Source organism: Castor canadensis, chromosome 16 (genome assembly GCF_047511655.1).
Source record: "Castor canadensis chromosome 16, mCasCan1.hap1v2, whole genome shotgun sequence".
Lineage (NCBI taxonomy): Eukaryota > Metazoa > Chordata > Mammalia > Rodentia > Castoridae > Castor > Castor canadensis.
This window is the reverse complement of record NC_133401.1, coordinates 82,332,771-82,357,500: the sequence shown is the minus strand read 5'-3', so window position 1 is coordinate 82,357,500 and position 24,730 is coordinate 82,332,771. Positions and strand designations below refer to the sequence as shown.

The 24,730-nt window shown below is 38.8% G+C and overlaps 1 protein-coding gene across 15 annotated transcripts in view; it reads right to left on the bottom strand.

The window, feature by feature from the left end:
- Positions 1-23,218, bottom strand: part of Tenm2 (teneurin transmembrane protein 2) — a 1,177,215-nt gene extending 1,153,997 nt beyond the window's left edge. For 9 of the 15 annotated variants that reach the window (XM_074057719.1, XM_074057723.1, XM_074057724.1 and 6 more), the window contains exon 1: positions 22,237-22,650. The gene's annotated coding sequence lies outside the window, so the exon portion shown is untranslated. Of the gene's footprint in view, positions 1-8,361; positions 8,796-22,236; positions 22,652-23,126 lie in introns of those variants that run through there. The other 6 variants (XM_074057728.1, XM_074057729.1, XM_074057730.1 and 3 more) reach the window with 4 other exon arrangements.
- Between the last annotated feature and the right edge of the window lie 1,512 nt (positions 23,219-24,730).

The following is a 24,730-nucleotide window of genomic DNA, read 5'->3' as shown; positions in this document are numbered from 1 at the left end:
AGAAATCTGTGTCACTGCAAAATGACCTCTTAAATGTTGTATTCTTCAACAAGGAAGTTCTACCTGGAATAATTAAAACATTATTATTATTGATTATTAGCAGATTATGAATGGTTATAGCTTATTTTACTGTAGCAGGCTTTAACCTATAAGTAGCTATGATTTTTCTCAAGATGAGACTTTAACTATGGTATTAATTTTCCATTTTTAAAATAGAGTTAACATTTAATTTCATGATTAGTTTCATTTAGGCAATAGGATAAGTTCTATAGTTTTTTTTCCAGTTATTTCACTTCTTCAGACTCAAATTTCCCAATTGGTAGGGTTAAACTGAATGTTCTCCTAAGTGATTTTTGCCTCTGAAGTAGCTATGCTTCTCTTCAGTGATATTTTTGTGAAAAAGACCATTTTTCCCTTCATTCTTTTTCATATGAACTACAGAATCTGTCCAAAAATATCCCTTGTCATTTTACTGATATAAAAAGGGTAAAATATTATTGTGAATAATAGAATCAATTTGATATAAGTGCAAAGAGAATTTTTATATGATATGAATTAAATCAACTCAAGGAAGTAACTCTTTCCATAAGTGACTCACTGATAAGTGAAGGCAGGAACAGTGGAAAGTAACATAAAATAAGCATTTGGAGACTCCAAAGAGATTTGTCTATATAAAAATGAGACAGAACCAAAAGAATACTTAAGTTCCAGCTATCAACAAGCTTATATCATGTGCTTTGCTGATAAAACAATCACTGCAACAGATGTGATGATGTTATTTCTTTTGATCCACTGGACTGTTCTCATGGATAACATGGAAACCAATATCTACAATAGGATGTGACAGGAGGGATTTAGCAGCCTGCCTTAGAAAAGCCTAAAATTTGATTAAATCTAATGGCCAAGACTGTACAAAGGTAAGGAACGTTTAATTTGTTTTTGCTATTACTGTTCCTTTTTTTATTCCAATTTGGGTAGCTCCTGGAAAACACTCTTTTTATGCAATGAAGTATGTCAGCAAATACCGTCCGAATCTATAGGTCAGACCTGAACTGGTGTATAACAAAATCAACAGCCAAGAATGTCACCTACACACTTGAAAACAAGAACAAGAATAACAGTATGGATGCATTGAAAGTGATCTTTCCATAAATGCTAAGAAAAGAGAGAAAGCCAAGTTACGTTAGCATTAGGACATATTTCCTTCCCCATTATCAAACTTGGGACTTTTCACCAATGCTTATCTAAAACGGCAAGGAGGCCAAACTCTTTCCTCTAAAAACTTACATTCATAAAGTCACACCTCTAGGGCTTCTCATCAAATCAGTAGTGTTTAGACATGTACTGTTTCTAGATTTGAGGAGAATGTTAAAGTAGTTTTGTATTATCCTATACACCCTTCTGAAAACTTTCACACCACAACAAACCTGTCATCAGTCAACCAAACAATGTATTGAATGAAAGAATAAGCTGTCATTTTTAAATCAGGGAAAATAGAAATTATGAAAAAAATTTAAAAACAGATAAAAAGCTTTAATAATATGCAAAAACCAGCAAACTATTTTTCCTCAATCTGGTCTCTTAGACAGAAAGCTATGAGTCAATTACAAAATGTCTCAAACCAGCTGATCAAATTTTGGAAATAATTTTCTATGAATAGGAGTAGTAGATCTAAATCACAGATTTAACTGTTCATTCACCAAAACAGGCTCTATTCAAGGCATGGGGATATTTCTGTGTGTAAAGGTATTGTTTTACCTTCTCCATTTTCTTTATCCATTTTACTAAGTGGTCCTAGTCAAGAAGTCAGATCAGAATAAATATGATAGCCTCAAAAAGCAAGTCTATATCATGACCCAAGGAGCTAATATTTTCTACATACAGAATACTTTATCTATTACCTTCTTGTCTGGGTTTTCTTTTAGCAACAATACACAGGTCAGTTTAGAAGTTAGAGGTGACTTTTGTGATATAAAGATCTAATTACAGGTTTCTTAATCTCATTTATAAACTTTTACTTGTGGTTTATAACATAGAAGTTTCATGTGAATAATGCAATTCCAGAAAACAAACTAAAGTAGAATTTCTGAGTACTCAATGAAATAGAAGAAGATTGCCAGAAATTCAAAATAGATGGATATTTGGTAGAACTTTTTCTTTTCATTTTGATCATTCAAATATTCTATGTGGTTTTTACTCAGTTTTTACCAAGATTAGGACTCCTCATACCCATTTCCTAAACTGCTTCACCTGACCCAGCCCTACCTTCCTGTGACTATGACCTTCATGGCTTCTTAATTGGCAAATCTGATGGGTACTTTTGAATTCAAATTGTATATGGTCTCTGTAGAATCCAACACCAACAAATAGTGTCCAGGTTCTTAACTCTCTTTTCTGTCTTATTTTTACAGCATTACTCTCTTTTTATTTTTCAATCTCCCCCCACTTTTCCACTTCCTTAGCCTATGCTGGAAATGTTTGTATTTTCCAAAGTTCCATCTTAAGCCCTGTTCAGTCCTCTCTTCTCTTCCCTTACAAATATACTGGGCAATTTTGCTCACACCTAAACCACCAATGAGCTCTTGTCCAAATCTCTCTCTTAATCTTCAGACATATTTATACAACTATAAATGACATCCCTACTAATGGCATTGCAATGTCAAAACTGGACTTAAGACATTTCCCTTCAAAGCTTGTTTTGCCTTGAAAGATACTTCTCACCATCCACCTTATGCACCCACAAACCTGAAGGAATTCTTGAGTGTTCCCTGGATTACTCCCAGGTAAATCACGTTAATTCTTCTCCCAAGATGAGGTCTGCCTTCCTTGTCTCCCCTCCCTTGTAGTCTTTAGCACATACGTCAACAGCTCAGTGTCTCTTTCCAGAATCACAATGGTCTTTTCCCACAGACTCTCTGACTCCCAGACTCCATCTTTAACCCTGCCACCAGACAATCTACCTCTATGATTTACAGTTGTGGATTTGGCATTTACCTCAAAAGATGTTCTTTCTCAGCAAACAGAATCACCATTTACTCAGAGCTCAAACCAGAACCCTACAGGTCCTTCTTGTTTCCTCTCTTATTTTCACACTTATGCTGAATATGCCAACAAGGGCTGTTAATTTCATCTCAAAAACACATCCCATTTTGGTCTGCATCTTGGTACCAAGTATATCATCTCTTGTCTAGAAACCTGTGAGTCCAATAACTGTTTTCCCCTTCCCCTCTAGTCAGCTCATGTCCCATTCTTCACAAAATGTAGCTTTTTAAAAATATAAAAATTATTATGGGGCTAAGCATGGCATAAATGGTAGAATACCTGCCTACTGAGCAGGAAGACCTGAGTTCCATGTAAGCATGAGTGAAAATGGAAAAATGAGACCTGTTGAAACTATTACAGGAATAGGGGGAGGGAAGAATAAAGAAGAATGATGGAGGGGGTGAAGTCAACTTTGGCATATTTGATATATTGCAAGAACTTTTGTAAATGTCACAATGTACCCCCAATAAGCAAACAATAAAAATACTATAGTACTGTTCAAAAATGTTATGGGAAACTCCAAAAGTATATAAAGATACCACACTCTCACAAATCATAATGAAGATAATATAACATATTAGCACAACTTTAAATGTAACATAACTGCATTACGATCTCCCACAACTCACTAATTAACTTCACCATGGCCAATCCTGTCTTCTTAATGACCTCAGCAACTCCATCCAAACATTATTTTAAAGCAAGGAATAGAGAAATTTCATTTGCAAAATTTTAAATGTATTTCTAAAAGATGATGACTCTACTTTTTTAAACATACATAGAATTTTGTGCCCCCCAATGACTTAATATCAAATCCAGTTTTTGATAACATTTCTTTAATTTTCCATATCAGTTATTTGTTATTTATTTATGTAATAGTTTGGATCATGATCCAGAAAATTCTAATACTTTATGATTGATGAATATGCCTACTAAGACTATTATAATGCATTAGTTTCTCCTCTAGCAGTTATTTTCTTGCAACTTTGTGGGAGAAATCAGATAGTTTGTCCTGTAGGCTTTCGGGACAAAATCAGAATTGTGCTGGTTGTATCAGGTAGCACCATTTCAATATATTCCACTCTCCCTCTAGTTCCTGTAAAGTGGTTATTGTAGTAAGAAGTTTGATAGCTGGTCTTTTAAAACCAGGTTCATGGAAGCATAATGCAGGCACAGTAACATTTAAAGAGGGGTGATCATTTTTTTAAAGCATCACTACAATCACTATGCCTAATATCCTCTAGTAAATTCCTGTTGCACTGAAGATGAAATCAAGAGAAGGCCCGGTCACTGATTGCCCCCCTGATCTCATCATGGACGTCTTGTCTACCTTGGCTTCTTTCCATTACACCATTTTACTTACATTCTCACCTCAGGGCCTTTGTGCTTACTGTTCCTTTTACCTATGAGGTCTACCTCCTCTCCAAATGCCCGGTTCCTTCTTGTTATCGAGGCCTCAGCTCAAATGTCATAGCTTCTGAGGAAGCTTGTCTGTCTACCTTACCTAAACTAACAGGAACATGCGTGCATGTTGATGTACACCCCTGTCCCTATATAGCACTACCTCTTGTCGACAACGTCCTCATCACGTTCTGAAATTAATTTTTTTTTTGCGGTACTGGAGCTTGAACTCGGGGCCTTCACCTTGAGCCCTTCCACCAACTCTTTGTTTTTTGTGAAGGGTTTTATCAAGATAATGTCTCACGAACTTTTTTGCCCAGGCTGGCTTTGAACCATGATCCTCCTGATCTCTGCCTCCTGAGTAGCTACGATTACAGGTGGGAGCTGCCAGTGCCTGGCTTGAAATTAATTTGATATAATTTCTCTGCTGTAGTTTATATACATGTCCTCCAAAGATCCCTAAACTAATGGCTTCGTCCCAAGCCCATGATGCTATTGGGATATGGTGGAACTTTTATGAGGTGGGGAAGACTAGTGAGAAGTCTTCCAGTGATTGGGGGATGCCCTTGAAGTACAGTTTAGGACCCCAGCCTCTTCTCCCTCTCTTCTGCTTCAGCTATGAGATGAGTATTTTTTCCACCACATATTCCCACCATGATACACCAGCTCTTGCCCAAAAGCAATGCCTTACCTAAATATGGACTGAAACATCCAGAACTGTGAGCCAAAATAAACCTATCTTGCTATAGTGATGGAAAGCTAGCCTAGACTCTTTCAAGGATTATGCAATGTGATATATTTTTATTTTTAAGCATTTAAAAATATGCTTAGAACATCTGATCAATAAATTGTTAACTTTTATGTACTGGAAATCTCATATTGAAGTGATTGGCTTTGTATCTGCTTCTTACTATGGGAAGATTCTTAATGACATAGCAAGACAGGATTTTTTTCTTTCTTTGATTTTTCTAATCTCAGGCAAGTGCACTGTTCCCGACAGTTCACACTATTGTGTATCTTCATCAGTGACTGTAAGTGAATCTGGCTTACTAGGACAGAAACGCCTTGAGTGAAGGGAGAGGGGACGCACTCTCTCTTCACTATATGAATAAAGATTAGTAATAACTGTGCATGGTCGCTCAGGCCTACAGCCCCAGCTGTACAGGAGAGGCAGGTAGGAGGATCATGGTTTAAGGCTGGCATTAGCAAACACTGCAAGACCCTATCTAAAGCAAAAAGGTCTCAAGCGTGCCTAGGAGGCACAGGGCCTAAGTTCAAAGCCCAGTACCCCTCCACACACACACATAAAAGAATAGTAACATATGCCTTGCTAACGCACTGACAGGAAATCAAATCAGTCTGCAGTAACTGCTGGGTATATACAGTTGGGGGGAGGGCGGGGCAGGGTAACTAGTCCAACTTGCCCTAGCAGATCAGAGAAAAGAAGGAATGAAAAATTCAAATCTCAGTTTAAGGATGTTTTTGGACACATCTTTCTCCTTCAGAGGGAAATAATCAGACTATTCTACTAGAAAACCAAGAACTAACATTAGGAATACCATTTTATCCAGGTACAAATATCTTCCTTTGATTCACGTATCAGATAATACATTAATTTTAAATCACAAAGCAAGTCAAATGCAATAAAATATGTGAAAGAAGAAAAATGAGTACAGATTTTGCCACCTTGCCTTTTAGCCATCACGAGCCACGCCTGAGACAAGGGACAGTGAACTTTATCTGCAAAGGGTCAAATAGTATTTTAGAATTGTAGGCTGTGCTAACACTCCTTTCTGTTGTCAGGCTAACAGTAGCCATCAAAAATACATAATTGAATGGGTACGGTTGTGTTCCAATCGAAAATTTTGTGAACAAAGGCATTTTAATTTTATATAGTTGTTAAGTGTCACTGAATATGACTCCTTTAATTTTTTCCAATGATTTGAATTTTTAAAAAAAATCTTATTTATAGTCATATTAAAAATAGATAGCGGGTAGATTTTTGACCTATAGGCCACAGGTTTTGGACATCAACGTTAATTTTACTAGTTCATTTCCTAAGTTCTAGAAAAACATGACTCGCTTCATAAATGCGAAGTAAAAGCAGGTTTTCTCATCTCAAAGACTGTGCTTACTTTTACACAAGTAAACCACTACTACAGCAAATTTTTTAATGTGAAGCAAAAGAAATAAAAGTAGTAATTATTTTATCTTCGTATTAAGCAACTAATTCAAGGACTCAAGGAATCATAATTTCTCCATACACATACTGTTCAAAACCTGATTCTGTCCATCAGTCTTATTTGTGGCCTCATTTATGAAATAGAAAGTGCAACTCCATGAAATCAATAGGACTCGTTCAACCAGTCATAGACTGAAAAAATTACATGACACACTCTTCCTTTGTTCTCAAAGGAGAAGAAATTCACATTGCCTTCACTTAACAGCTGTTATCAAGCACATACTACATATGAGCAAGACAACATACAAGAAGGACAACTCTCTGCCATTTGTACAGGAATCATTCATCTTTTGTGTGCATTCACAAATAACTGTCCGAAACAGTTAAATGAAAAAAATGTCATCATTATTTTGACAAACCTCAGCAGAAATGCAACCACCTTCACTCCAGGATCAATAGGACCCTGGTTTTCAAGATCCAATGTTCTCCAGGGAGTGCTACAAATTGACAGGACAGGGTCTTAGCACTTGATCTGCCCTGAGATACAGTGGAAGACACGCAGAGCTCGGGATGGAGAGCCTCATCTCAGACAGTTCCATAGGGCCAGACGGGCCCTGGCGGCTCAAGAAGGCGAAGATGCCTCATTCACAAGTCAATTGTGAATTACTCTTTCTAAATCGACTCCGCAGCTGTGGTTTTCAGCTCCTGGAGTACCCTCCAAATCACTTATTGTGGGGGAAAAATAAAAGCTTTCGTCCCCCAAGCACACACCTTTTGGCTATCTGTCATATCAACTCACAGAGGACATGCAGATCTAAAAAGGACACTTCTGAAACTCTATCAGAAAAGCGGCCTATCAAGAGTTTGGCAAAGGGGCTGCTGTCAGACACTCAAACACACAACTTATTCCAGAACTGGGGACTGACCAAGCAGATTCATGATATAAACTTGGCTCCAAAACAGTCCGAAGCACTCAGCCCCACACAAGGGAGAATCAGGGAAGTAATGCCAAACCTTCTTTTATTTATTTTCAAAGGAAATGAAAAATCTTTTAAAAAGGGAAAACAGAGGAATCCAAGGAGATCACCTACAATATTAGCCCCTTCCTGGGGATTTGAAGGAAACTCCTGATCTGGCTGTGCACAGGAGATACAGAAGCTGCATTTCCCTATCTCTCAGACAGAAGATATTCGACTTTTATCTAATCCACTGCATGTAGCTGAAGAGTTAGGTGATCTGGAAGTAAATGATAAATGTAGATCAAAACTGATATTTCAGAGTAGAGCAGTAACCTGGGCTTAATGGAGCCCAGCTCTGCAGGTAAGATACATGTATACATTTCATGTATATTGAACACACACATATGTGTACATGCGGGGAGGCAGGGAGAGACAGACAAGAATGAGCACTGGGGAAAAGATCACCTTTCATGCATCAATGTTATACTTAAACATACACAGATAGAGACAGAGACAGAGAGGCAAAGAACACACCTATCATCGCTCCCAGAAAATGATTCGTGTCTTTTCAATTCTTTCAAAGCAGGCTTCCTTTGTCTGATCATTGGATAATTCCTACATTACTATTTTCCATAGATATCCTTGGGAAATTCTGTCACTTGTTTAATCTGCTGGTTAAATTAGACAGCATTATCATCTAGCACAAGCTAGAAACCCTGTACCTGTCTTTATAGCACTCCTGTTTCATGGCAAGTTCACAGGTTGACAATTACTTACATGAGTGAATTCTATACAGGGTTTAATAAAATGATTAATTTGCTCTTCTCTCCTCTCTTTCTCTTCTGTCTTGCTCTGTCTCTGTCTCTGTCTCTGTCTCTGTCTCTTTCTCTCTCCTGTTTCCCCCGTGAGTCATGGTTGGCCATCAGCAAGAACAAAATACCTAACTGAGGAAGACTGTCTTGCCACGGCAGCATCTGTCTCCCTGGCAGGCTCTGCTGACAGTTGGGGACTGGCTCTAGAGCTGTTCCTGGGAGAAGCTCCTTGGGGCTGAGCTGTTAGTGGGCTCTCCTCCTCCTAGGTGTTGCTTCCTACTGATTTCACCCAATTGGAGAGATGAATTTGTATGTATTTATCCTTCTGAGAATCTGCTATTGTGCAAATATCGACAATCGAGACCCCCGTGGGAGGGCGCACAGGACACAGGGGTACCTTGCATTCCTTTTCTTGCAAAATATCCATAAAATAGCTTGGCAGCTCCCAAGGGTCTGCTTCTGGGTATTATGTAAGCAGTTTCTCCTTCAGAAAGAGAAAGAGACGCTTCAAGACACAGAAATAAAAATGCCCACTGCTCTCCCAGGGAATTTCAAAATAGCAAGTTGCTTAAATACCAAGGAAAACACCTGGTTCCTCTCCAAACCCAAAGATAGCCTGCAGTAGTTTGAGAAGTAGAAGCGGGCACAGGGGAGGGGAGAGGGAGAGCAGGGTGACCATGAATGTCACTGCAGAGATGGGGAACCACAGAGAAAAAGGAGGCAAAGCACCACTGATCAAGTTCTATCATGTTTGAAATTCTGTGAGAAGCACTCAGCTGAAGACATTCTCGGTTTTGTTTTTGGAAAAGTGCTGAGGACGGAGGCATGTTTTCCTAAGAATGACATTCCAGTAACGGCACATCTGTCTTGTTCTGATGCGGAGCCTAAAATACTTGTATCAGGCTCTCCCATTCCTTCTTAAGAATTTCTTCCCAAACCTACTTTTGTCAAGTAATGACTCAATCCTTAGATTCCCCCTGGAGGCTTTTGACTTTCACAAGAATTTGAAAAGATCCCATTATTAATGGGTTCCATTTTAGGTTGAGAAGAAAGCCAAAGTGGTCAGGATAGGCAGCAAACTTTTAAGTGGTCTGAGATGTTTTTGAAATTTGTTTCATTTAAAAGCTGGAATAGCATGAACTACCTTCAAACTATGAAATAAAAAGTTTACTGGACCAAATATTTCTGACCTCTAATCGAAAGTAAAAGTAATTTAAACTTCCCTTGACACCAAAAGGCATTTAAGAGAATCTAAGTAGGTGCACACATTTAATATTTCTAAGAATAAATACAGATAAAAAGATTAAGCCTTCAAAGATCTCACTTATGTAAGTCAGACAACAACAACAAAAAATACACAGTGGAAGGATTAATCTCAAACAAAATTCGGAAAGAGGCTTTGGCAGAAATCTGTTCCTCTGGCTAGATCTCTTTTGTTTACATTGAGAAACAGAATTTGGACCTATTATATATTCCTTCTTATGGTTCCCCCTGTGAATTGACGTTGTTAAAGTAACATTGTAATTATCTTTTATCTATAGCATGATTTATTTATAATGTGAAATCCCCCTCTACAGTTTTAGAGTTGTAATAATTGAATGCTCTCCTTAATAGTCAAAAAACATTAACATTAGAACATGAAACAAATGCTTCAGCATTTCTTTTCGAGGGTGCTTTGAGTGATCCTTCAATTAAAAAAAACACAGCTACACATTCTGTTTTAAACATTTAAATTTTTTTCTTCAATTTTAAAGGTCATATTTAGAACTGAACCAACTATGAATATGAATAAGTTGGAGGCCATGCCTAAAACTGGTGTCTTTTCAAGTAAAAAAGACTTACTAATAGTTTCATTTGTTTTCTATTAAAAATCTACTCATTGTATCCCCTGCAATCCGCACGCCAGTATGAGAGCCTGCTTGGACAAAGCCTCTGCTTTGTGTGTATCAGATGCAAAATTTACTTAAATTCCAGATAATTGCACGTACATCTGTTAGGCTTTGTCACTGGTCTATATGAACATTTTCACAGTGTAGGCAAAGAGCAATTATCCAACATCCAAAGAAAAAGAAACAATCATTTCTGCAAATTACAGTCAGTCCTTTATCAAGGAGTAAGTTTGTGCTAAAAGAATACAACCCCAAACCACTTTTTTTAAAAATAAAATGTATTCACTCACACCACATACATTATCTACACAGAACAAAGAAAGGGAGCTTTTTCAACTGTTAAATTACTGGTTCTGAAACAAGGATAACTGCAATTTCAAGTAAAATCATCTCACAAAATTAAAGTTTCCCCCCGGAGGGGAAAAAAAAAAAACACAACAAAACCACACAACACAAACACTCGATTTAAACCAATTTGATGCACTGGTATAGGTTCTTATTCTCTATTCATGACAAAATGTTTCAACAATAGTCACTTGCTCTATCTGTCATCAATTTCTAGTTCCTTAATTTGAGAGATAAACTCCCAGAATGAAGAACATGAAGAAAAGTCAAAACAGAGAAGTTCCAGGGGAAAAAAACGTCTTAATTGAAAAGTATTTCCTCTATGCATCAAATATGCAGTTCCGGGAATGCCTAAGCTCTCTACTTGGGGTAGTTGGTTAATATAGTTCTTTCTTTCACTCTTTTTTTTCTCCTTTGCTCTTTCTTTTTTTTTTTTTAACTTCATGCACAATCCCATTTCAACTGTCACACTCAACACAGCCAGCCTTCCTTCAAAGCCCAATCCAATTTTCAGACTTTTACACCTAATGCCACCTAAACAACATCAATGGTTCTCCTGCCCCAGGACCTAATAGAGTAGACCTGTTATTTTTAACAAATTCTCAGCGCTATCTACAGTGATCACAACAGTGCTATTAAAACAGAGGGAAAACTATTTGAGACTAAAAAATTGTTGTGGCTTTTGACTTATGGGAAACCCATCAATTCAGTGGCCACTTATTTCCTCTTTCACCTTCATTTAAATATCTTCATTACCATTTTGCAAAATGTATTATGTTACAGACCAAAGCTATTAGTCAGTAAAAAACCATCTCCGTATTCCCCAAACTGAGGAACCATCATTATCATTAATATTTCATGCAACCACATTAAATGGGACAATATTCAATATTTAACTATCTAATCCTACAGTAATTTATATTAGAAAATACCAACCGTGTGAGAATTCAGCCAGTCGGATTATTTTATTGGATGAACCTTTGTCATTATTAATAACATTTCAGTATCTCATATTTTTTCAGCACAGAATGTAACATCCAAGGACTAAAAGTGATTTTGTATCTAATTAATTCTCGAAATCCTTGGGAGACAGTGATGGAAGGATAAATATATTAATTTAGAATTGCAGAATTAAAGACTGAGTCTTCAGATGCAAAAATTTTACCAGCAATGTGGATTACTTTCATAGGTCCTACACCTCACTAGATTTGAGGAATACAGGTTTGAACCTCAGAGAATCAAAACTACAGAAAAAAAAGAAATACAGTTTTATTTCTTTTAAGGACTACAATTACTTTTATTACTGGCTTATAAGTAGATTCATAAAATTCACCTGATATGTTTTCCAGAATTCCTAACATTAATTTGCTTATTTATAATTACTAGGCCATCCAGAAGGACTCTATGTTTTATAAAGAAATTCCTCTATAGTCTTTTAGACCATTTATGAATTTTGAACACTTACACATAGGCAAAAATCAGCCCACTGTAGGTAAATTATATCACCTTCGGAATGAGCAGAGTTCAGATGGATAGCACTTGAATATGACTCTTGGTGATAACAAAATGACTTCTACAGGTTAAACATATGGAAAATCAAAAGCTTTGGGTTTAATTCCTTTACAGTCAGGAATGTCCACCAATTCATCTTAGGCAACAGAGATTTTCTTGTTGCTATTAACCTTTCAAATTCATACTCTGGGGCATTTGCCATCCACCCCCTTAGGTCTTACAGGTCACTTTCTGCATGAGGAATGATGGTGACTATTATGTTTACATGGTTTTTAGCACTTTCCCCTTTTTACTGTAAGGGAATCCCATCATGTATATCTTAGTGGATGCCAGTTTTGTCTCTCACTATGGAATATGAAAGCACACTCAATTTCCCAGAACTTTTAATAAAAAGAATGTGAACAGCACATTAAGATGGGCTGAAGTCTGGTAGAGGGATGCACCAGCCCACAACCTTGAATGGCCAGAGACCAATGGAAGCAAGGATGGGATGACTTCTTCCATCCAAGGACATATTCTTAGGGTGATGTCGGTGACAGTGGCAGTGGTAGTGTAAGGGAACTGAAGGGCTCCAGCTGGGCACTCACTCTGCATACAGTGACAGAACCAAAAGAGCCTGGTTCCACATCATTCCTGGTTCTAAGATTCTCAACTGCCTTCTAACACATCCCTTAGTCCCTTTACAAGTGAGAACATGCCCTGATCACCAAATAAAAATTAATTCAAATTGTGCCTTTATTATGAGTTCGTGAATTCTACAAATGAATGGAAATAACACATATTGTGAGTTACAATGAACATTCACTTGTCAAAAATACTGTGCATCCAGAAAGATCCCAGCAGTCTGGGATAAATGATATTTTAAATCCTCTGACATTCACGTTCTCAAGAGGAAGACAGCAAAGAGCTGAGGCTTAAATAAGGAACGTGTCACCAAAGGTCCTCTAAGTTTTTTTTGTTTTTTTTTACCATTGCTTCTCCAATTCAGATCAACAAGGAACAGAAGATGGAAAAGAAATTTCCACAGTTTAGGTGCTATTTGCTGGAAATGAGATATGCACATCTGGAAAGTCACAGGAAAAATGAGCATTACTCAAAAGTGCTGAATGGTAATATCAAAAGTCAGAGCTGACTGCCCCAAGTCCAGGAAGCTATTACCTAGGACTGTGCACAGGGTCAGCGCCTCCTCACTCTCTTCCTGTGCCATTCACACTCAGAGCTATTCACCTCATACTTTTCAAGAATATTAGCCTTCCCACAAATGACTGATAAAGGATGAATTTCAGAGCGTGAACAAGTTTCGAAAAGTCAGTCCCAGAACATTCACCATACACGTTCAGGTTCGATAGGGGAAAATTTCCTTTTTAGGAATGTTTTTCACCCATGCATTTGTGAATGCTTAAAATTTTTCTTCCGTTTCTAATTCCTATCCTTTTTCAACAAACCCTTCATTTCAAACCTAAATCATAAAATGATTCATTGCTTGTGAAAAAAGGTAAATTGACAGCTTTGGGGCATGGAGTCATTTATCCATTCACTGATTAAATTTGCACAGGCACCAGGCACATCCTAAAAATGCCCTGATCAGAATTCGTTCTTATTGGAAAACCCACATGGTGACAGTGATCTGAGTCCTCCTGGCAGGGGACACCATTTCATACTGGCCCTCTGGCTTTCTCCTTTACTTAAGCATGTCTATTATTAGATATCTGGATTTAAGAAAATAAATAAAAAGAAAGAAAGCTGAGAAGTTCCATTCCTGACCTTGCCTGAAGCTATGCTTTTCTCAGAGTAAATACATTTGGAGTTTCAGGGCAATGCTATGAACACACACACGCACACGCACACACACACACACACAAATGCACACCACGTACCCCGAAAAGCAACTTCTAAACTTTTGTAATTAAAATATTAGTTTATTCACACACACACACACACACGCACACACACACACACAAATGCACACCACGTACCCCGAAAAGCAACTTCTAAACTTTTGTAATTAAAATATTAGTTTATTCACACACACACACACACACACACACACACACACACACAATCACACAAATGCACACCACGTACCCCGAAAAGCAACTTCTAAACTTTTGTAATTAAAATATTAGTTTATTCACACACACACACACACACACACACAATCACACAAATGCACACCACATACCCCGAAAAGCAACTTCTAAACTTTTGTAATTAAAATATTAGTTTATTCACACACACACACACACACACACACACACAATCACACAAATGCACACCACATACCCCGAAAAGCAACTTCTAAACTTTTGTAATTAAAATATTAGTTTATTCACACACACACACACACACACACATTGGTAGTTTTGCCTGTAGACTCCACGCTTCTAGACCAAAGACCTGTTACACACACACACACACACACACACTGTGTATGATTCTATGTACACCCCATGGGGCTTAATAAACACTTATGAATTGACTGACAAGAGAAAAACCAAGAAATGACAACCTTCAGGGTAGCTGTAACACAATTTTAACTTGAAAATTGCCCAGAAATAGACTTCACAGTCTATGGGAACATACACAAATCATATAAAAAGAACTGGTGCCCCTCATACCTACAGTGGCCTTAGGGAATAGCTTAGTGAAAAATCACGGTTGTAGGAAGAACAGTTCAGCCGCTCTATCTATTTACTGTTTGGCTTCTGTTGTGAATCCAGCTGCGAGCGACATTTATTCTGTTGCAAAAGTTATTACAGAATAACTTTTAAAATACAGATTAGAATAAATATAAAAATTTGCTCATCTTTAATACTTTCTCACTAAGTCTACAAGTATAAAACCACCTCCTCCTTTCAATTCTCAGGATTTACAAAGCCATTTTAATTTCTCTGCAGCCAAGGTAATGAAAGCATAATCAACAATAGTTAGTTTCTTCAGTAGTAGCTTCCCCAAAATAAATGGTAATTAAAAGATAAATCATAATTTACCTAGGACTTTCTCAAAATGATGCATTGATGGTGTGCTGTAAGTCTGAAAAACATTTCATTCAGTGAGTCTTGAGGAAAGCTTTTGAATGTCTCAAGTTCAAAAACAGTTTGTTTTGGTCCGTGAAGTTCAAATATGCTTTCCGCCTTGGGCGTTTGGAATGGGACAGACTCAGACAAATTCACTGGCCCCTACAGCTAAAGAATTACATAAATGAGATGACAGTTCTGTTGACAATGTGGCCTTGCCACATTTCATTGAAAGGGTGGGTATTTCAGTTATCATCCATTTTGAAGAGCAATTTCCATCCTGATAAATTTCTGAAAACATGTGATGAGAGAAAGTAGAGAAAAAATATGGGAGATAAACTGTGCTCAAGCTTGATCCTATTAAACTGATGGGGTAAAACCAAAAAAGAAAACCATTGCTGGTTGCAGCCAAGAATTTTTTTTTAAAGAAAATCACAAAGGGAATGAGAAAAGTCTGCGCATGTCTTTATCATCACAGTCCAAATGTAAAATGTACTCTAATTCACTGAGGTAGCAATGCTGCCTAGCATTTCCTCATTTGATTTTTTAGTAATGAGCAATAAAACTTAGCAAACACCCCAGTGCACATCACCCCATTCACCCCACTGCCCTTCCACCTTTTCCGAACTCACTGTCCTGGGATGGACTTGGTTCACTGCTTCAGTGGAGAACTTGGGTTTGTTTTGAACCTCAAAATCATTATTTGGTTCCAAGACTATAGAGCATCTTATATTGATTAGAGATATCAATTACTTAGGATTCTGACAACTCCCATTTTTTCCAGATTTGTCCTATGTCAAGACAAACACACTTCAATTTTTGAGAGCTCTCTTCCCTTGTTTAGCTTCTCACCTTAACAGCAATGAAAAAGGGTACTTTTTTCTCCTTCTTATTTTCTTGGCAACCTCCTCTGGACTGTCAGAAGGATAGTTGATCATTTTTCCACTTTCTGTGGCTATATGAATATAGACCAATGGATAATTAAGCAACAGATACCTCCAATAAATATAATAAACAAATTCGATTTCCCCCCCTTAGTAATTGGTTTCATCTGACTGTGTGGTGAGATATATATATATATATATATATATATATATATATATATATATATGATTACAGAGGGAAAAAATGATACACCGGGTCACACAAATTGCAGAGTTCTCACCCCTGTGAAAGGGTTCTGTAATAATTACGCTATTATTCTTAGGGCTAAAATATAGAGAAGCAGTTTGTGCCTTCTCAAGAAGTTTCAGGGAGGTTAAAAATAAAACTGGTGGCATGATCATTACTGTAAAGACACAGTAGTGAACTGAAGAATAAATTTTCCTGTGTTTGGCACTCTCTTCCCACTAACTCCCACTGCCCTTGCCTTGCATCTCCATCAAATCCAGGCAAACCTGGACCTTGGTCTCCAAACCCAGGTGTTATATCACACCAGGCTACATGAACAGAGTTGAGCTGCATACACTAGAACATGGGGTGCGCAGATACCCATACATCACTACTGCCTTAGCAAATGCTAAAATGAAATCAAATTAAGTCACTTTTCTAAAATACTCTAGATACAAAAAAAAAAAAAAAAACCCAAAGCTTTCTCTTGTATTTGAAACAAAGCACCCACCTGCTCCCATTTTTTTTTCTTAGATATTATTTTGGCATCAATTTACTCTTACCAACAAGGTTTTTAGCACAAGCTTGTCCTGGAAATTCCCAACCTACTTAGTGAAGGAATAAAAAAATATATAAAGACATCATGATACATGCTTTTCTGTAACTTTTAGTTCCTACTGAAAAGGGGAATATAACCAAATATTCTAATATTTGAAATGGTTTAGAGAAATTATCATAGTTAATATCAGAAAGTTGGTTGCAATGAATTCTCTAGTAACAAATATGGTTTTAACTACATAGATATTAAGGATGAGCAATATGCATGGATACAGCTACCTTCTTTAATGGTTTGGTCTCTTTCCTAGAAATCGTCTAAGAACCTAAGTTGACTATTTTAAACATTTACAATGAAATGTTGAAAAGCCCTGAAGAAAACATGTTACAAATATAGCAAGAAGCTTATACAATTTTCTGAAATGGGTATTTTACATTATAGGCTGTTTTTTAACCTCTGCCAAAATAATTTCTGTTTAATGGTACACTTCTTTTCTCTACATACACTCTTCTTCTTCTCACCAAAGTAGGAGATGTCAAAACATTGAGTCCTAGTTGAGCCCTAAACAACAATAAAAAATGATGTTTAAACATAAACCTTAGCAAAAGGATTCTCTATAGGACTATCTTCTCTACAGATTTACAAGCACTATGTTATCATTACTATTGATTTCACTTCCATTACATGAATTATATTTTCTACCCCGAATCCTAACAGGTAAAGATTAAGGAACCTAAATAAATAACAGAAATGACTTATTCTTTGAAAGAAACTCATGGATAAATTCATTTTACAGGGTACCTAACTCCCTTTTATATAAATTAAAAAGGAGTACATAGTCATGTTAATAGACTTGGATAATAGAAAGTTTCTATGTTAAAAATTAGCATAAGTTTCTATATAGGTAAATCATGACCAATAAAATACGCTGTCTTTTAGAAAGCTGAGCTCCAAACTTTTGCAGATCTATATCATATTTCAGAAATAAACTCTTGCAGTCATAACCACAAGTGCGCTGAAAAGCCTAACTTCATACTTATGTTCCAAAAACCCATGAAAGAAGTGAGAGGTGAGGAGTACTCAGAAATGGACAGAGACCACAGGTCATCTAAGCAGATCTACACAGAGACAAGACTCCTCTCCAAGAACGGCAGTCAAGTCCTGAGGAATCTGAACTTCAGAGAAAACCCTCTCTCTCCCTGGACGCGCACAGTTCTATTTCCCCAAGACAGAGGTGGTTTTTAGCACCAGATCGCACTCATTCTCACAGGAATCACACAAAGTTGATAAGAGGCAGGATGATGTCAATTGCTCTATCGGAGTTAGAGATCAATTCACTTTGATCAGGGTAGAAAAAAATATCTTTACCGGGGAAAACAGATTTTACTTTAATATATTAGTTGCATTATTTTGTTTCAATTTTTCTTTACTAAACTCAGAGCTAAAACACCTGCGTTCTTTTCACTCGCAGTTCAGCCGAAAAGTCCCCTAACTGTGCTGTTTTTTTCCTGATAACTCTTTTTACCTACAATACTCATAATCTACTTAGGACAGGTAGACCAATGAAATTTTTCAGCAAAAATAAAGGAACTTTATTTGCAAACTATTTCTCAAGGTGTTTCATTTTTTTTGCCATCAAGAGCTGATAGAAAAAGATACAATATTTCAAGTTCAGAATCACATTAAACTATTCAATATATTAAATTGAGGCAGTGAGTAACGTGATTTTTAGGGAAAACACTATATCCCTCTGCAGCTTTATGAAATCTTTTGAAAATATGAGTAGGGCCAGATGTATCAGTTTTCTCTGGCACTTGTGCCCTACCCATGATAATAAACAAAGCTGTGCTATTGGTAACAGTACTAAGCAATCTTCGTGTTCTTTCTGTAAGGCAAACTTGAAGTCAGGAGTAAAAAGAATTTTTAGACAAAGCTAGTATTTACCCTCACCATGAAAGAAATTACTGATGGTTTCACAAAATTTTAAGTGGGATATTATCTAATTAGAAAATAGGTCTAATTTAATCAAATATTGCTTTGTTCCTTTTCTGTATCAAAAGACATCTCTTTACTACTATCACCCCCCCCCAAAAAAAAATAGGTCTTACAATGTTCTCTGGAGGTTGTGAATTGTTGTTTGCACTGTGAATGTGCAGTGAAGGGTCTTTCCTGTGAGCCCGTCAGGACTGCTAGGAACCATCACTTCAAAGAATAAAACTGTTGCTTCCCCCAAAGTAATGAGAAGCAGAAGCATATGCTGTTCATGCCGGCATGTTTCAGGTAGTAGCTTCACATCAAGCTCTGCCCTCCAAATCTCACTTTCTGGTTAAGTTTTAGCTCTCAGGTGGGGAGGGATAAAAAGGCCCTTGGAAATGACCTTGACCATATTTCACTAGAAATCACTTCTCAGAATCAGTCTACACAGAAAACAACGAAAGAGCAAACCCAATGCAGGGTCTCTTTAAAAGCACACAAATAGTTCAAAGTTCCTTTCACTTGCACAATGAAAAAAAAAAACAGCAATTAATTTTAAGAAACATTCAGCAGATCTTGAATAATCAGCACTTTGAATATGCAGAGAAACCTCCATTCTTACCAAAATGAGCATAGGAACTCTTAGCAGTACAGTCAAACCTGACTGAATCCACAGTTTTGGACACCTGTCTTTCTACATAACATTCACACCAGAAAGAAGTTATTGCCCCCCCCAACCCCCAGTAGGTCTGATGGCACACTTTTACAAATGCTGACATTCAACAGGAGGACCAATTGCAAGTAAACTACTTAATTTGCCAACAAATCTATCAAGATGATGATATTATTTTTAAGTATTATCCTGATATCAACACCAAGCACATATATTTTAAATAAACTCAGTTAAGATTTAATAATAAGCTTAATAATATGAAGAAACCCATCAATAACCAACAATCCACAAACAATGTACTACCCAGATTCATGTAAAAGTAACACAAATCCAGTTCATTGAAGGGTCATCTAGCCTAGCATTGTATCCAAAACACAGATATTTTTAGTATCTTAACACAAATTATCAGAGCTTTTCAGAAGTTGCCAGGAAACTAGAAATAGAAAGAGGGGTGAGTAAAAACCCAACTCACTTCAGCAAGCAAGCAAGAAAATGTTCTTTAAATCAACACTCTCACTCTTGGTCTTTACATCTAGTAAAGATAATGAAACTGAAGCTAATTTTAATGTTTCATAAATAAATTCATGTTTTCAATAAATTATATAGTGATTAGAAATCTCGATCCATGAGCCCAGCAAAATAAGTGCTTAACCTGGTCAGTTATATCTCTGTGCCCATGGATGTGGACTATGCCAGGAGAATAAGCTAGCTTCTCAGCATGGGGCATACTGCTTTCTGCATTTGGTCCTGCAAGGACACAACCACTATGCTTTGCATGCCTTCAGTTCAGTTCATAGGACTGGAGTTTACTAGGGGAATTCATTTTTCTTTATTCTCATACAAACAAAAGCTTCACTCAAAACACCTAAGGTCCTAATGAATGGAAGTTGAGATTTTTTTCCCTCTAAAATTGATCAAAATGGTAAATTTAAAAGTCCATAAAAATATCTTCAACTGGCAATAATGCCATCTCAGGGGGCTTGTGAAGAAGTTGAGCCTTGATTCTAAATAAAATGACTTATTTTTATCAGTAAACTACAAAAGAAGAAATATGCTTTAAATCTCAGGAATCCTATTCATGCTTTTCAGTGAGCACAGGAGACACAGAACAGGTAAATTTGCATGGTGTTTCAGAACAGCTCCTCTTTTATATAAAAAGTCTAACTGGTTGAGTTAATTTACAGTGTGTTTTATCCCTGAGTCCTGAACAGATTGCACTTCTTCCAATATCAGCAACATGTACATTAAAACAAAGTTTAACAGCTTTACTGCACCCAGCATCTGGGCACCCCGGTAACTCCCTTCTCTGGGATGTAGCTACCACACAGCAGAAGCAGACTTCTTTAAATAACAATATTTTCCCTCTGTAAAACACAGGCGCCTCAGAGCACTGCTAAAGTGGATAGCCTCACCTGAGTTGCCAGCTGTGAACTCTTCCAGATTATAACACCTGAGCGATGCTGCAGCCTCCCCTACCTTAGTCCTTCTCCCTACGTCTAACACATCACTTGTAGTTCATTTTCCATGGCTTAGCAGAAATTTCACAACTATGAACGGATTGCTTTCTGAAATGCTGATTTGCCTTTATTTACTGGCCCTTCAGGTTTTCTATTGAACTGGAACTGAAAACTTGGTAGTGATGTGTGTGTGTGTGGTGGTGTGGTGGGGGGGGAAGCAAACAAATGAGATGTGGTAACTGTTCAGAACCTTTCGAAGGACTTAAATGATAGGAATGCATTAAAGAACTCATATATATTAATTTTTAAATAATATTTAAAACAGCTTCTGGCAGCAAGAGTTATAGAGTGAGTTCTGATTTTAAGAAAAGAGTTAGAGTCCAATTTGCATGCATTATGCTGGCTATTTTAAATAATTTTATTCCATGTGTATGGCAGAAACCACTCCTCGTCCCTGCCACCCCCACAATTTGAAAAGATACCACTTCAAGTAAAATCTGACAGAGGGCTAGTTTCAGGTTAGAAATCACTGTATAGCTCAAAATTTTGAATCAAACAATACCAGCTATCTTCCTCTTTCTTCCAAGCCCTAAATTTCTTATTAAGTAAATTTCGCAATAGCTCAATTGCTGAAGAACAGGACAGTATAAGATGCACTAAAGCACTTCTATGTTTATTATCTTTGCAAGAGACATGAATAGTGGTGTCTATTATTGCTTCCTGCAAATCTGCAGCAGTGTGATGCAGAACAGCATTTTTAAGAAATTCCCTTTTGGAATGCAAATGATTCTTCCTGCAATTTTGAATATTTTAGCCAGCGTGTACCATACAGGAGTTCTGGAACCACTGACATCTGTCATGCTGTCAAAACTGAGTCAAAATGCATTGTAATCCTGGAAAACGTAACCTTAAACATCAATGCAATGTTAAAAATGCATCCTAAAAAAAATCCCTATAATTGCGAGGAACATTAGAGAGAAACCAGCAAACCTTCTGCAGGGAAATAACAGTCTCGCTACCAATCTTTCCCCTCCCCCCCGAAACTCATGCAAGTAATGATGACCTCCCGAAGTGCCGAATTTAAATGCTCCAGCATTCATCTGAGGATGAAGGAAGAAAAAAAAAAAAAAACATAGAAAACCGTGAAACAAGTTGCAAACTGCACAGACGCAAGGAGAGGTTGACAGAACTGCAGCTGATTCAGGAACGACTGCAGAATCAAGAGCAACAGAAAGGAAACAAGGAAGAAAGAAAAGGAAAAAAAAAAAGCCTTAAGCATTAAAGAGTAAGAAGTGAAAAACATTTACCAGCAGCTCGGTCAGTAGCTTCGCTCCCTGACACCATCTACATAGAGAGATAACTTAGCCTAGAGTCTTCGGTCCCAGCTCGCTTTGGAGCCAAATGCCTTCACTTCGAGGGGGCAACACACACCCTCAAGAAAGAGAGAGAGGGAAAGAAGGGGAAAAATAATCCCAAAGAGCAAGACAGGCTGTCCCCTCCTCCCTCTTACCCGCCCCCCGGACTCCCCAAACGGTGCTCGCTTCTGCACAGTTCTGCTGGCTGTGCCTCTGCGCCGCTGCCGCCGCCTGAGCTGCTGCTGCTGCTACTTCGGAAACGATTAGGAGGAGGAGGACGCCCAAGCACGACCTGAGCCTGCGAGCCACCCAGGACCAATGTGCAACCTGCTCTGGAATCAAACCCATAACACACGCACGCACACCCAGCGCCTCCTGCACGCGAGCCCTCGCGCGCACACCCGCCCGCGCGCCGCACCGGCACACGCGCGAGCGCGCACACGCGCAGCGGACACACACACACACACACACTCGCATGCACGCACACACATGCACACGCACACATGCATGGAGGGCCACCCGCCCGCCCGCGCGGTCCCTGAATGCGGAGTAGGAACCAGTTCCCGAACCCCCGAGCGCGCTCACAGGCCCAGGCCACCCGGGCTGGGTGGTGGCACTGGGGCTGCAGTCGCCGCGGGCTGCGGGTTAGGAAGCCAGGGAGGGGCTCACGGCTGGGAAAATAGGGCCGTTAGGGGCACGTGCACCCCCTTTGTCTGCAGAGAAAGCCCTAGCCGGGCGTTTCCAAGACCAGACACTGAGCGCGCAAAGCCCTGGCCGCCGCGCAGAGTTCAGCTCCTCGCTGGGGTTGTCCCGGCAAGCCTCGGTTCCCTGGCTACACGCACCCTGCACGAGGGTTCAGCTCTGCAAAAGGCGATGCACCACGGCTGCACCCCGGGCTCTGCAAACTGGGGAGCACCGCCGCCGGACCACGCGTCCTGCGGAAGCCCGGAGCCTGCCCTGGCTCGCGAGCATGCCCAGTGCTCAGCTGGACCCGGATCACTCGCTCCCTCCAGGGTTAGGAGCGCAGAGCGAGGCAGAGGCTGCCAGAGCCCAAGATGCCCTCAGTAGCTGCAGACCTGCCTCACCTAGACTTCCTGGTGCTGGCCCTAAACCTGCTCCCAAGGGCGCGGTAACCGGGAAGCCAGGCTTCCAAAGCTCACAGAGGAGTTGCTTTTCTGCCTTGCAGAAAGGGAATGCCAAAAGGAAGCAATTCCCGGCCCAGGAAAGGCTGATTCAGTTTCAGGGTAATTGACAAAAAAAATCCAGCAGGGCCTGGCGGTTGTAATAGCAACAGCTAAACATACAATGCTTGCTTGCCTTGTGCACGCTCTGTGGTATGTATGAGTTATTTGATTCTATTCTGTCCAAACACTATATGATTAATTCTAGAAAGAAACTAGGGCCCCAGAATACCATAGAACTGCCAGCCTTTATAACTAAGGCCTCCTGAATCTAAACCCGGCAGTCTGACTCTTAGCCAGTGGAGACAGAATGCAGGGCATTTGTGAACTCCAGGCATTTATAGCAAGGGAAGGACCGCGTGCGAGCTTGGGAATAGCATCCCTTGGCCTTCAAGCTGTACCTGGCTGGTCTTCAACAACCTACAGACCTTGAAAAACTGCAAGCCTGGAATTTGCCAACGTTATAATAGTAATGACATTAAAAATATTTCTCTCTTGACTGCACATTCGGAGTCTTTTCTCCTATTTTACACATAAAGAGACTGAGGCTTAGATTGGTGTTACTTCCTCCAGAGACCAGGGGCCTGAATGAAGAGGATGGCTTATCCTAATCCATGGTCCATGCTGTTTTGGCTAAAGTATGTGTCGTCCTTAATCACATCCCGAATAAAGCTGTGAGATGATGATGGCACAGCAGTTCCTTTTAATTTCACTCAACAAATGCATTGGTTATCTACCAGTATTTGCTTCCTGCAAAGCATTGAGAGGTGACAGAAGATGACGGACACATTGCTGTATTCTCTGAGCTCACATTCGAAAAAGAAGGTGGTCCTATGCTTACATGCTAATGAGAAGAATTTATGAAGAGCTGGTTAGGAATTCACTTCCCTCCTGAGCCAACCTAGCAAACGCCTGTCTATCCTTCGCCCTCTATTTGATGGCCCTTCTTCAGGGAAGCCATCTTCCCTGTGATCACTCTGGCTGGGGCAAATTCTTCCTTGACTTCCCAGGATCATGCAACTTTTCTTGCAAAAACTTCTCTTAGGGACAGTGTCTCATTCGTGCTATGATAGCCTGTGAGCTCCATGGGAGCAGGAATGTCTGTTTTTATTTTCCATTCAACCCCTTGATAACTCACTTTCTGTGTCTCCATAGTTCTTATGGTAGGAACTGTTCCTTAGGAATCGAGCAGACATTCATCTTACATTCTGTCCCTCTCTCCCCTTCTCTGCACACGCACACACATGCACACACACACACACACA